The sequence below is a fragment of the Hesperophylax consimilis genome, chromosome 12 (genome assembly GCF_061612785.1).
Source record: "Hesperophylax consimilis isolate HC1 chromosome 12, BYU_Hcon_1.0, whole genome shotgun sequence".
NCBI lineage: Eukaryota > Metazoa > Arthropoda > Insecta > Trichoptera > Limnephilidae > Hesperophylax > Hesperophylax consimilis.
The window spans coordinates 19,708,215-19,722,600 of record NC_142847.1 but is presented as its reverse complement, the minus strand read 5'-3'; the positions used below and the strand labels follow the sequence as shown (position 1 = coordinate 19,722,600).

The 14,386-nt window shown below is 30.1% G+C and overlaps 1 protein-coding gene across 1 annotated transcript in view; it reads left to right on the top strand.

Moving 5' to 3' along the window:
• The first annotated feature begins 965 nt into the window (after window positions 1-965).
• LOC149419301 (hemoglobin F-I-like) overlaps window positions 966-14,386 on the top strand; it is a 49,704-nt gene continuing 36,283 nt past the window's right edge. The window contains exon 1 of the mRNA XM_089637771.1: window positions 966-1,286. The gene's annotated coding sequence lies outside the window, so the exon portion shown is untranslated. The remainder of the gene's footprint in view (window positions 1,287-14,386) is intronic.

Below are 14,386 nucleotides of genomic sequence, written 5' to 3'. Positions count from 1 at the left end.
AATATTCTTAACCCCCGCATACCCAATTTCTGCCGATTTATAACAAGTTTCTCATTAACTCTTTAAGTTTTTAAGATTTCAAAAAAAGTTATTTTTGACAAACACAATTTTTAATACATTTTTTTATACAAACATTTGTTATGCCGAAACGTTAATTATATGAATTTCCCGATTCGATACGAAAAAATCGCAAAGTTAGCTCCAAAAATTATTAGAAACACGTTTTTTTTCTGTTATTTAATTTATTTTATGTTGTAGGCGTAAAAAAATCACAGTGTACCTTTAAATGCAACTAAAGCATTTGTGGAGAGATTTTCGCTCTATTTCAAACGAGTCGTGTTTTATTAAATATTTTCACCATTTTAGCTTAATTATTATCGTTTTTAATATTAGCGCGCTCCCTCTAACATTCGTATTTACATAATATATTATCTGCCTTTCAAATCGTATTTGAACGCTTACTACGGGGTTTTAATACATTTGCAATACCTACTATTTTTTCATCATTATAAATGGAAGTTATTACTGGTACAATGATGGATATAAATTTATGACTTAGCTAGCAAGAAAATTGAACTCACGACGCCTGTAATTACCGGGTAACTGGATTACCAAAATTTTTAAGAGATTCTTAAAAAATAAACAATACTCATTTTTCTCCGTGTAGTTTTCAAATATCGTCGGTTTATTTTAATTATTTCTTAAAAAAAATCTTTGGAAACATCGATAAAACTTATCGCCTCCCTGAATACTTTGTTATCGCTACCTGGATTCCTCCATCGCCTCAGGAGGCGGTATGGTGCACTTTGGGATTCAATGATCTGCGACTTACATCACATTGTTTGTTGACATATTATAAATTTAACGATTTTCACACGTACACACATAAAAAATATGTTCATCTATTAGAGCGGGTTACAGTGTTTGGCATTTCCCCGACCGATTTGCCAAAAGCCTACACGTCCGACAATTAATCCCGCTCATTAAATCGGCAGACGCCGTACCGTGAGGACGTTAGTCTACTGTGCTCGCGCCGCCCAAAGGAATACATCGGAATCGGATATCTCTCGCTAACTTAGAATTGCTTAAATAAAAAATTTCAAGGCTCAAATATAGCCGAAATAACTTAAGATATTGTAATTCAATTTATACAGTGAAGACAGTTGATATTAAATTATAAGATTGTACTTGGTTGAAATTATTCCAAATTTAAAATAAAACGTCTGCGGAAAGTTGTCAAAAGTTCCACGTTTGAAAGCTGAATTTTTGGAAAACTAAAGATAAAGGTAATTATTTTCTCTGTTTATAGTTAAGATATTGTAGTAACGATTTTGATTTTTTTAGTTGTGTTATTAATGTAAATATATTATAGTATCTGTACAATGTAATGCACACCCCACACTACCATGCTGGAATTAATTCCTTATTAAGATTAAAACAATAATAATAATAATCATCTTATAACATTTGTATATTGAAAAACATGAGAAAATACATTCTGATTTATATCATCGATGAGTGTTACGCTCTGGTAAATATTTTGTTTAAAAAAATTGCATATATGTAAGAATTACGATGATTTTAGCATCATTTCTCATGTTGTTGTTCTACATTTTTTTGTGGAAATTCATCGTTTAGTTCCGCTGAGTTATATAAACATGGACTTATTTTTAATACCAACTTCCGTCCACGACACACAAAAGCTTAATATTTATGCATTTTAATATATTTATTTGAATATTTTTCTCGGCTAAACGTAAATGCTATGGAGACCCGGATTATTTTAAGGTCATATTTTATGTATCTGTAGATACAAACATATATTTTTTTTTATTAGCAAATTTAAACTTTGTTAGTTCGCTGGTTCTATTTTCGTTGTTGTGAAAATAAATACTAACATTTTCTTTTAAAATATGTTTATTTGTCAGTCTTCGTATTTTTTTAAGGATTTTTCTTTGATGTTTGATGCATTGACTGGAAGAAATTAAACTTCAGTAAGAAAATTGGCCGTCAAAGTAATAACGATAATATACACGGGTTTACTGTTTTCACTAGTAGATAAGATACCTTCTTAAACTATTTATGCGCATGAAACTATTCATTCGTAGCATAATTTAAGCAATCGGTGATATATTAAATATTTGTTTACCAAAAAAGAGTGAAATGTTTATCATAATTTAGATATGTTATTAGATTAACTTTGAAGCTTAATCAATATAATTTATCAGTGAAGAAGGACATAATACTAATATCAAAATGAAATCAGATATAGAACAAGGGAATCGAACTCAGGATATCTGTCTTACATCACGGGCCATCATTGGGAATTAATTATTTTACGTCACTTTTGTCAATCTAATATTTCTAATTCACAACTAACTATATTATCTTCCACTAAATTTTCTACTATTTTTGGCTGCAATCTTTTTGAATGATTACAATTTTTTTTGTATTTATTTGTAACCTAGATAGTTAATAACATTATTTCTGTGATTAATAATACATAAAAACAAAACTGTTTTCTGGATTATGGTAGATGATCATTAATTATTATTGAATACTTTTTAATTTGTAATGCTCATATTTTGCACATATATATTCACAAATGTTTGCACACCTAATCAGGATCGTTCCTGTGCAGGTGCGATTAGAGCAATCGGATCAACCGTTTAGATAATGGTCCGCCCTACATCTAATCACTATTATTTATCAATCATCCGTCCTTTAAATATAAGTTAATACATTTATTTATTTATTTAAAAGAAAATATAGAAATCAATTATTATTTTTATTTAGTTTGTTCGAAATAATCCATTTCATTTTCGTTTCAGGGAAAGAAGTTATCACTATTTTTTGTGAAAACAAATTATTCATAATTCTTAGATATTTATGCAGTCACTATATTTTTTACAATATCGATTATTTGCATTCTTACATTTATCTTGTCACATACAACTAAATATTGATTTAAGGAATTCTTTAAAACAACGAGGGGCGCACCAGGAAAAATATACCTTATGGCTTCTCAACATATTCGTTCATTTGCTATTTACAAAATATTATAACGTCAAGCTTGTACGATAGAATACGATGTTGGACGGATAATAGATTTTCGCCTATTTTATTATTTATTAATTAACGTCATTTTTCAGGGCGTTTACATATGAATATTAAGAAATGTACATCATTTATTGTACATAACTTAATTGCTTCGTTAACGACATTTTATATTTTTTAAAGATAAATTGATGATGTCCACTGACTTGGTATAATTTTTTCCCTCCATAGTACTCTGAACAAAGAAGAATACATGTGGTAGTTAGTCTGAATTTTTAACATAATATATTTGCGACACGTTCAAGAAAGAAAGAAAGAAGAGCATTCAGAATTTAGCCGTTTTTAGAGACTTGATCTGAATAGCCAGGTACTTCCCGACCATTCTCTTCCTCCATTCCCCTCCCCACTATCTTCAGTCTCACAACACACATCAAATGGGGATAGCATAGTCCCACTGGCTCCAGGCGACTGGGAAGCTCACAAAAAAATGATCAATGGATGTGCAAATGGAAGTGCAGTGTAGATTTACAAAAGAATTGATCATTTTTTAGAAATGTGATTTGCTTACTATTAATTATTGTCAACAATTATATAGACACTACTCTATAATAGAATGTTCGGTCACGTAGATACCCCAAAAGAGATTAAAAAAAACCTTTTGCATGTTTCAAGGACGGGTACCCATAATTCGACGAGACCCTTCTTGCACAACAATAGAATTGAGGAGTAAACAGGACAAAAAACAGGTGTTCTTATATTATTGTTTATTGTGCAACTATTTAAAAAAATAATGTGGGGATATTTATTTTTAACCCCCCAGGCCACTGGCATATTCTGTCAGAAGGTCGTAGTATTTCAGATTTGCAATAAAAAAATCCTAACGAATCGAATTATTCTACATTTATCCGAAAAACATAAATAAAAATCTTATTGTTTTTGAAATAGGTGGCGAAATACTATTTAAAATTTTATTTTTAGAAATAAACATGAGTTTGAATGAATTTGGAATGAATTTGGAGTTTAAAAAATGTCTCTCTTTTTCATTTCGTCGAAACATTGAACTAGAATAACTGAAAACTAAAAAAAACACATTTTTAAACAAATTTATTTTAAACATTATTTTCCCCCATTTTTCTTTATATATAAAAATAAATAGTAATAATTTTTTTTTAAATTATAAATTTTTGTTTCACGGAGGTGTAATTTTTTTTTTTTTTTTTATTTTTATTTATTACTTGTAAATTATTTAACATTACAAATGATAACATTATGCAGACTTATATATGTATATATATATATTTTTCGTTATTGTTCTACTACTCCATAAGTTGAGCTCCAGTAGCTCGTGTTTATGGGAGGAGTATTTACATTTAGAGTAAAAATAATGATTTAAAAATAATGTTCTAATGAATTTTTTAAACAATAATCAGAAACTTATGATATAAATACAAACATAATATTAACATAGGTACACAAATTAGAAAAGTGGTTTTTTAAAGACAATTAAGATAATATATCTTTTTACGGATTAAGTAAGCGTAAGGAAATTAAGGGTACAATATATCAGGTACACAAATAAGGAAAATAGTTTATTAAAGATAATTAAAATAATATATCTTATTACAGATTAAGTAAGCGTAAGAAAATTAAGGGTACAATATACTTTAAAATGTTTCTATGGTTAACTTCTAGATTTGGATTTTGTGGTAAATGCTGATGTGGATGGTATCCTAGATACCTCCAACAATCGCGGTATCTGGGATAGGACCACTAAACAACTCGGTATTGGCACACACTCCTTGCCTCATTCACATTCATACATCGTCTCATGCATACTCTTCTATTATTCTGACTCTTGACATGGCCCGACTCAAGTATCTAATTCACTTTGTCGTGCCATGTCTTCCTCGGGCGTCCCCGACTTCTGCTACCATTCACATTTGCGTCTTTTGTTCTCCTTAAACTCCTTTCTTCGCTCATTCGCTCTACATGCCCAAACCATCTAAGCGTCCCTTTCTTGATCTTACTCATTACGCTTCCGTCAGCCTTGCACTCTTTGCGTATCTCCACATTTCTCACACGATCATACATGGTTTTACCAAATACGCCTCAGGGATCTTGTTTCTACAGCATTCAGTCTACTTTCATCCTTTTTCTGCCAGTTCCATGCCTCACTTCCATGCATCAGGGTAGGTACCAGCACTCCATTTTGGACTGCTAGCTTGGCTTCTTTGGACAATTTTTTGTTAGCGCCAACTGCGTTCAATCCTCCGTTAATAGGGTTACCTGCATTTACCCTTCTTTCAATATCTCTGTCAGCCTTCCCATCTCTCGTAAACATACTTCCTAAATACACAAACTCATCCACCTGCTCCAAGTATTCCTCATTCACAACCATATTGCACACTTTTTTCGTACTCTCTCTTTCAAACACCATTCCTTTAGACTTACTTACATTCATCATTCATACTTCGTTCATCCTAGACACGCGAAACAGTAGATCTTCCATTCTTTTAGCAATCAGCACCGCATCATCAGCATACAACAGGCAAAATACTATCAGATTACTCAAAATATATTGTAGAAAGTATTATTAATGATAAATATATTTTTTTATTCGGAGCCTGATTTATTAATTAATACATTCACAAAATACCGAGGGCATAACAGATATAAAGCATGGTGCTTTCTCTTTCTAACAGCGCTTAGATCATATCTCTAATCATGTCATTACTTATGACCAATTTAAAATGTTTCACAGGTAGCGAAATAGATTTATTTTCGTGTCTTTAACGAACGGCGAGGGTTAGTTGTGTAGTACAATAAAACCACACCCATAACAGTAAAACAAAAACTATGCTCTGGAATCAATAAATATGCACAGTTTTCTGGAAATTATTTATTTGTCAAATCGACTATTTTAAAATCGAAATTCTTGATATTGTGAAATTCGTACAAAAAATCAATATGTTAAAATATTTTCAATTTTATTATCTCGCTCCACCTTATCGATGTTTTTGTTTTCACCATTCAATGTCATCGGGTTAAAATCACGTAACTATTGGATACTGTCCATTTATCTTCATTTAAAAACTGACAGCTGATGTTCAAAATATACTGTACTGGCCGTGATTTCAATTGACCCACTGATAACCTCACGATAATTTGCTTGCTGTCTCCGGTTTAGCAAAGTATAGGTACCATCTTTAATACATTTTGTATTCTATTTTCGCTGAAAGTCGCAGGAAAATTTTTATTCAGGGCCTCCTGTGTAAGGTTAGTTAAAAAAATTATGTGTATTTCAAATCGCATAAACAATCATTAATTTTTTTGTATTATTAAGTAGGTAAGTACCTACTTAATTATTAAATTATTTGCTTAATTCGATGGGAATTTGAATGAGTTGTACTAACTTTTTAAATTATAACTATATTCTTATTATTAGGTTACATTAATGTGTAGGTCATAAGTAAGTACTCAGATAATGTTTCACAAAAAAACAAGAGGCTCTAATAAAAATATAATAAATCGAATATCAGCTTGATCTGGACACCATAAATTGTAATACCTATATTATAACATTTATTTATTATACAGCTCCACAAATAAAATTAGCAGTCGGCCAAATGAGGAACTAACGATTATATGAACTATTTTATAAATTCATAATTTTTTCGTATCCACAAAATCCTGCTCAGCTGCACACATCAGCGACCGAAGATCATTCCGATTAGGTTAAATAAATTTGGAAAAAAATATGGCATTTCATTTCGGACATTTCTCTACCGGCTATTAAAACATTATATATTATTGTGTGTGTCGCATCCCTTATGTATATCATAATGAATATTCTCCTTCTAACTTAAACCTACCTACCAGTATTTTTTTTAAATAAATATCGTTGTCATAGTTAAAATCATTTTCAATGTTTGAATTTTTCAAAGCCCGCCAAAATGATCGATATCTGGCGGGGTACGCATGACGTCATACGTACCTCGGTTTTGTCGGTTAAAATTAAATCCATTCCCACACGGGTCGGTATGAGATCAACAAATGCCAACATAAATAATTAGCAAGAATTAAAAAGAAGCATGAATACAAAATAGTTTCTATACCTGCATGTTGCCTGCATTATTAATGCACGCAGCCAATCGAGCCGTGAGAAAGCGGCTTAAGTTCTATCCGAACCCACCGACCAATCACAAGACGTTTAAGTTTCCTACAATTTTAATAGTTTTTAAATTACGATTTATTAGTTCTACCTATATTGCAAATATATTATAAAACTTATATTTTCAGAATCTGCGTTAATTAATGAAAATGAGTATAGTTTTTTAACGATAAATTTGTTTTATCAAGTTCGTGATAGTAGCCGTTTAAAAAACTGACGCCAATTTGGGAGAGGCTCTTTTAGTAAAACGTGATATACTATGGATCAATGAACTTGGTCACACGCAAGGTCTAACTTTTTTAGGAAAACTCCTAAACTGACATGATTTTTTGTTTATTTACGTAACACATCAAAATGTTAGCCCAGGTAATATCCAGCTTCGTGTGTTCTTTTTGTATCCTGTGCTAACAATGAAGTCTATCTTTTTGCACTACCGAAGTCACGGAATGATTAGAACCAAAAAAATTATCAACTATTGAAGTTTTTTACAAACTTGTTGAAATGTTAATTAGAATACAAGTAGGTACTCAATTGAAAATCTTTGATGTTTCAACAATTGTATAATTTTTTCAGTGTGAATGTAGGTACTCGTATGTACTTCAACGAAAAAACTTATGACGCAGTACCTTACATAAAATGCACTTGGATATTTTTTTAGATTGGTTCTCATGAGATGTAAATTAACCGATTTTCAGTCCCTATTGATTATTGTACTTTTCGATGTAATTATAAAATTGTTTATTTATATTTTGATGATAAATAAAAAGCGAATGGAAGTAAAAATAAAAAGATTAAATTTATTTACTAATAAAATAATGTATAGGTACAGGTAGTTCAGTAATTCAGGACATTCGATCAGTTTATATCAATAAGTTCAGCTTTTTGGAATTTATATGCTCGTAATATATTCAAACACAATATAATATATATATATATCTTCATTTTATCTTGTTTAACAATGTGGATTTTTTTTAAATAAAACCAGTCACACGGATAAAAATGAGTACTGATGATTTAACAAAATACTTTCAAAAATATGACTGAATGTCTATTTCCTAACAAAATATTAGTAATTCAGAAAACATCTGAACAAGTGTTCACGCAGGTGTGCTGATAAATAGATACAATGAACGAAAATATTATATTTAATTTTTGGAATAACTTTATTGAGTAATACCTCAAATTGTAGATAATATTTAATTATTGAAGACAATATTAGCGATTTCTAAACGAAAATCTGAAACAGAAAAATCAATCGTATCCTTTTCTGATTTTTCTGTTTCAGATTTTCGGTTAGAAATCGCTAATATTGTCTTCAATAAGAAAATATTATAATATTGAAGAAAACATGTTTGGACTTCCTTATAACATATTATTAGTGCTTTACTGATGTTATGAAATCTGTCGATTCAATTTTTAAACTCCTCCAGTTCCGTTTTTAACAGGAAAACAAAAAATTTGACCAGATTAAATAAAAATACAATATTTTTATCAGTAAGTTTTCTGCGTGCATGTACCCATGTTTTACGTATTTTGTAAAACCAATATAATTAATTCGCACTCTGGAAAAAATGAATGCGTAAAATAAAATCATTTTGAAATGAATATTTGAATAATATAAGCAAATTGAATTGTGTACCTGTCCGCATGGAAATTTCTCACGGAAGTGTTTTTGTTTGTCTTTTTGGGAAACCTTTAATGGGCCTCGTGTGAAAATAATATAAATTAATTCATTGAGTTAAAAACTGTAATTTCTGTATCTGTGTGATTTTAATTTGATGAAGACGTGTAAATTGGACTGCATTAGAAATATTCAACCACATTCCTCAATAGTTGCATCAAATAGGCTGCACAACGCACTAGAACGGCTACCAAATAGCAAGTAATTTTATAAATACTTGAACATTAATGGGAAGGCCCGAATACAATTATGGTCACAAATGATTTCATACACATTGTTTTGCCCTTTGGATTGCTTAAATATTTCTTTGTAATAAAATAATATTTCTTTAATTTTCTAATTTAATAGATACTTTATACGATTTGGATGGAGAGGTCAATCCAATAGCAAGAGAATAATAATACTGATAATATTTTATTCCAGAATTTGGGGAGGTTAGTGCAATCCCACACGTCCCATATAGATATACATTTTTTTTGTATAATAGATATAATAAATTAACAAATAAGGACAACTATGCAGGGTGTGGTCTTGAGTACGCTTGGGCCCAGCGCTCATTCAGGAGTGGCGCTTGGTGCTGGTAGGCTGCGGTCACCAACGAATAAATAAAATTATATTATCGTTATTAAATAAATTATCGTTCATAATAATAATAACATGGAATTTATATAGCGCAGTTTAGTGTCATTTCACTTCAAGTGCGCTGCAACTTAGGCCCAGTTGGCGGAAATTCAACATTTTCATCAAATGGCCACTCAGCACCATTTTGTTTTTGTTTTGACAGTTGAAAGAACTCCCCGGCAAATGTTGATTTTAAATCCGTTTCAGCTTTTGAACAAATTGTGATCAGCAAAAAAGGTGAACTGTCATTGTTAAGCTTGTCCACATATTACAATTTGATACTCACCTAGAATCTTTAAAACGTAAAAAAAAACACAAAGTCGCAATTTAGTGACTTTGTCAAATGATGTTATTTGAAATTTATTCTTTAAACAAATCAATTCTTACCTGACAAGCATTTTACCTAATCAGCACTTTAGTGAAGTCAGAAACTATGGATCTCTGTAACTAAAGTGAAACAATTCATAGTGTGATGCTTTTTCTTGAATAGATAATATTTTAATATATTTATCGAATATATTTCATTATAAATGCCTAATTCGTGTTTACACCTTGAAATAGAAGACGGCAACAACCAAATTTACCAATAGATTAGATTCTAGAGCCGTTAGGGTAAAAAAATTGTCACTTAGTGAGAATTTTCTCTAAATATTTATTACGTTATTCAAAATAACGGAATAGTTATTCAGTATTTACGACGTACACTGTTGCATACGTAAATGTTTGCTGTTCTTTATGATTATGTACATTATCCTCAAAGTTATTTCAGGACGGTGTTATGCAAGAAGTCCTTGGCCGTATCATACGAGTATATGCGTCTTAAATTACCAAGTAATTTTTAGTGGGACTGTGCCAAATTGCAAATTTGTTCTTGTTTTTCGCTCTTTCATATTTTTGGGTGGTATATGTATAAATAGATAATCAAGTATTGTCAAAATTAAGAATTTCACTATACATATTATTATTACACAAGGCATATAAAGTATTACATATGACACATTAAGTATTACACATACCATATAAAGTATAACTTATGACATATTAAGTATTACACATATACGGTCTAACTAAAAAACGTAGTGAAAAATTTATTCAATTGATAAACGACCATATACTCGTATGTGAAAACCTTACTAATTGAAACGTAAAATGACATAAATTGGTTAAGAATTAGGAAAGATAAATAAAATGTATTCGTTGGTTACCCAGCCAAAGATAGTTGTTTATCTGTTGTATAAAATTGAAATAATTATAATTTCGATTCTAAATTGAAAATTTTTGGTGGGTATTTTAAATGTTCTACATATTTTGAAGATGTCGTTAAAAAATAACAATTTAGAATCTGAATATTAGATTTCATTTTAGATTTTGTATTTGAAATATGATTTTATGTTTATAAATTGCAATATGTCAATTTTAAAGATGAAACAAGTTGAATAAAAAAGCTTAACACAAACATTTTGAGTCAAAAAGTCTTACTCTTAGATGGTTCATCCGAGCTGATGTAGAAAAATCTCAGGAATTTCTTCTGAACTCTCTCCAAGATGAGAAAATATATTACCTGGTATGGACTCCAAATCACCGACCCACGTTCAGGTCTACTTCTTACTAAGGAATTGAATAATACTATGAGAACCGGGTATCTTGAAAATTCCTTGCAATTCACTAAACCAGAATTACACGAACAGATACCACTAATTTAGTATTTTTGATGACGATGCTTGATTTTTTTACGGGGCCATTTTTCGTGGGCGTTTATTAATTTTTATTTTCAAAATTAAAGAAACTAGAAATGAAATGCTACGTATGCAATTTTACTTATATATTTACGTGTTGTCATCATTCGGTTTTCTGGGTCTTCCGGATTCATTTGCTCAATTTTATTTTACCGGATACCTTACACTTACCTTCACTTACCAGCAGTGCTTATAATGTACGTGATAAAGCATTAACTGTCTAGTTAGATCGCTATATTACAGATGTTAATTGGCTCCAGCTTCTAATCCTAATGATTGATCCTACATATGAGCGTTATAATAGGCACCTCATGTATTAGAGTGTCTTCAACTGAACCTTGTGGTTAACCGCTTCATTGTAGATCTATGATCTGAATTTAATGGCACGTGGAAATTGATACAACATACATATTCGTAATCCGATCATGAATCAGTTTGAATTAATCTTGATCGACATCACTCACTAAAATTTGACTCTCTAATTAATTTCACAGACATGTTAAATTCTCTGCGTCGGATCATTCACAAAGAAAGACTACACATCACTATTATCAGATCTGAGATCCCAGGTAACTATCTCTCAACCTTCACCTTTCCCATCTCCTTCACCTCCTCATAGCTTCAACCTCACAAGATATCCAAAATTGAGACGCCCTATTGGCCTTGGGCAGTTGAGATTCCTGTGTTGTATTGCAATATATAATATGTTAATATTTTTTGGTATTGATTGGGAATGGAACTGTAAACCAATGGAGGACGTAATGCTTAGCTTAATTTCAATTTTTGATTAATCCTTAAATGGTATCAGTTTACACTATGAATACCAAAATGCTTTGGATAAAATGAAGTTTTTCCTATCGTTTCCCAGAAGAAAATTCAAATTAATTTAGTAAATTACTTCTGAAAAAATATGTAAACTACTAATTTTTGTATTATTAATTACGTATTATTAACTACGTATTTTTTCCATCAGAAAAGTGTGAACCTAAAAAAACAACCTTATATAATACAATACAATGGCTAAGATCTTCTGTGTCAGTTTCCCTTGATTAACTTTTTTCCTTTCTTCAAAAATTTTTTACGATGTAAAATAAAATAGCTTTTGTGCTTTAAATCGAACCTTTCTAGACTCCGTTTGCCAATCGATTTTTATGCCTGTTACATATGTATATTCGTGGCTAAATAAGGCACACTAAAAATATACATATTTATGGCTTCCTAATAATTTAAAAATAATTATTACAATTGAGTTGTGTTTAATAAACAAGGGTTTTATTTATATAATTTCTAACCGCAACGTGCTTGTTTTCCACGTAAGTATTAAAATTAATTTGCAAGAAAAATTTACTTTGTAATATTTCTGTTCAAAGTAAAAGTATACGCGTCAAAAATTACCAATTTTAATTTACAGAAAACCATATTTTTGGCCGTGGATTATTTAATGTATTCATTTCAAGGCAGAGAAGAGATCTGATTGATTTTTGTTTCTAATTAAACATAATAAACGTTTACTCATATCCATTTATTTTGTACTTTTGTAGACCCAAATTCGTAAAAATATCATTTGATCTAGGATCAGCGATTTGATTAAATGAACCTTTCATATGTCACATAATAATACAAAATGTAAGAAAGTGTCTAAACAAATACAGATAATATTTTAAAATGCATCCACAGCAAAAAAATGTTAATCTCATGTAATGTATCTTCCACTTGTTCTCAAGCTGTTTTTTAAAAAACTCTAAAATATGATATGTTTTTATTTTATGTCAAACGGGCAAATTACTGTGAAATAATTAAATAATCGTAAACTGTTCCTTATCCTGGAAAAATGTAACACAATAACTTTCATTGAATAGCTTTCATCACAAAAGCATTGAACCTCAAAATTCCCGTACAAAATTAATGACTTGGATGTAGTGAAGTAAGGGACCAAGGGATAATTTTGGACTCTGGAATGTCTTTCCGATTACGTATAAAAATTTCATCGGTAACAGGTAGTGTAAAATTCTAGGGTTTATTGTAAGAGTGACTAAACTATTCAGCTCACCAAATGTAATTAAAATACTATTTGGGAATCCCCAATACAAAGGTAATATTGAAAGCTTGGAATGTATTCAAAAAATGGTTTTGAAAAACTGAAGGACGGGTCGTTTCAGAGAATTAGAACAATTCTTCAAATTTCAACGTTAATTTTCGGATTTTGTGAAAGTCTTATTCAAATTATTGAATCATTATGGGCTAGTTGCTTGACAGAACTGAAATAATAACAGAACATGAAATAATCTTTCAAAGAACTTGAAAATTAACTTAGCAATTTCAAGATTTGTTCAAATTCTCAGAAACAAATTAAATCCTTCCGAACATGTGGTCATCTTAAAGATTAGAATTCCATTAATTATCAACAGTAGAAGATAGAAGAAATATATTCGACAATTTTTTTTTATTATAAATCATCAACAACGCTGTTGACAATGACTTCCTTCTGGAAAACATTAATTCTCACTGTCCAGTGCGAAGTGGGAAACACATAAATAAACCAACTATTCTATATCCCACACTCAATAACTAACTACATACAACTTTCAGGGAAGGTGCATAAAGGTGTAAATGTATTTTTATGATACAGCTGATATTTTTCATTTGTCCTCGAGTCAATTTACTAAACGTAAATTAGAAAAAAAAAATCAAATTGTTAATGACGAACCCTCTACCCCTGCTGTGCGTAAGGTCTTTTAAATTATTTTCTCATTTTCATTATGTTGTTTTACTTTCCTATTTTCTTCACTTTGAACATTATTTTATGATGTAAGTATGCATTAATTTTTATGTTTAAATTTTGTTTAATTGTGCACTATCTACCTATATACTTTTAATCTGTTTTTTTTTAGATTTTCTTTTTCTATCAACTCCACTTTATGTTTTACTTCAACCATTTATATGGATATATAATATTATTTTATGCGACTATTACTGGTAATAAAGTAAAATTATAAAAATTTATCGCTGTTTCGTTAATTATTATGCCCATGCCTATAATAATGGAAAATTAATAGATAATTTATTTGTTTAATCTTATCTTCATAAATACGCGCATTGCGAGACAGTATAATTATGACG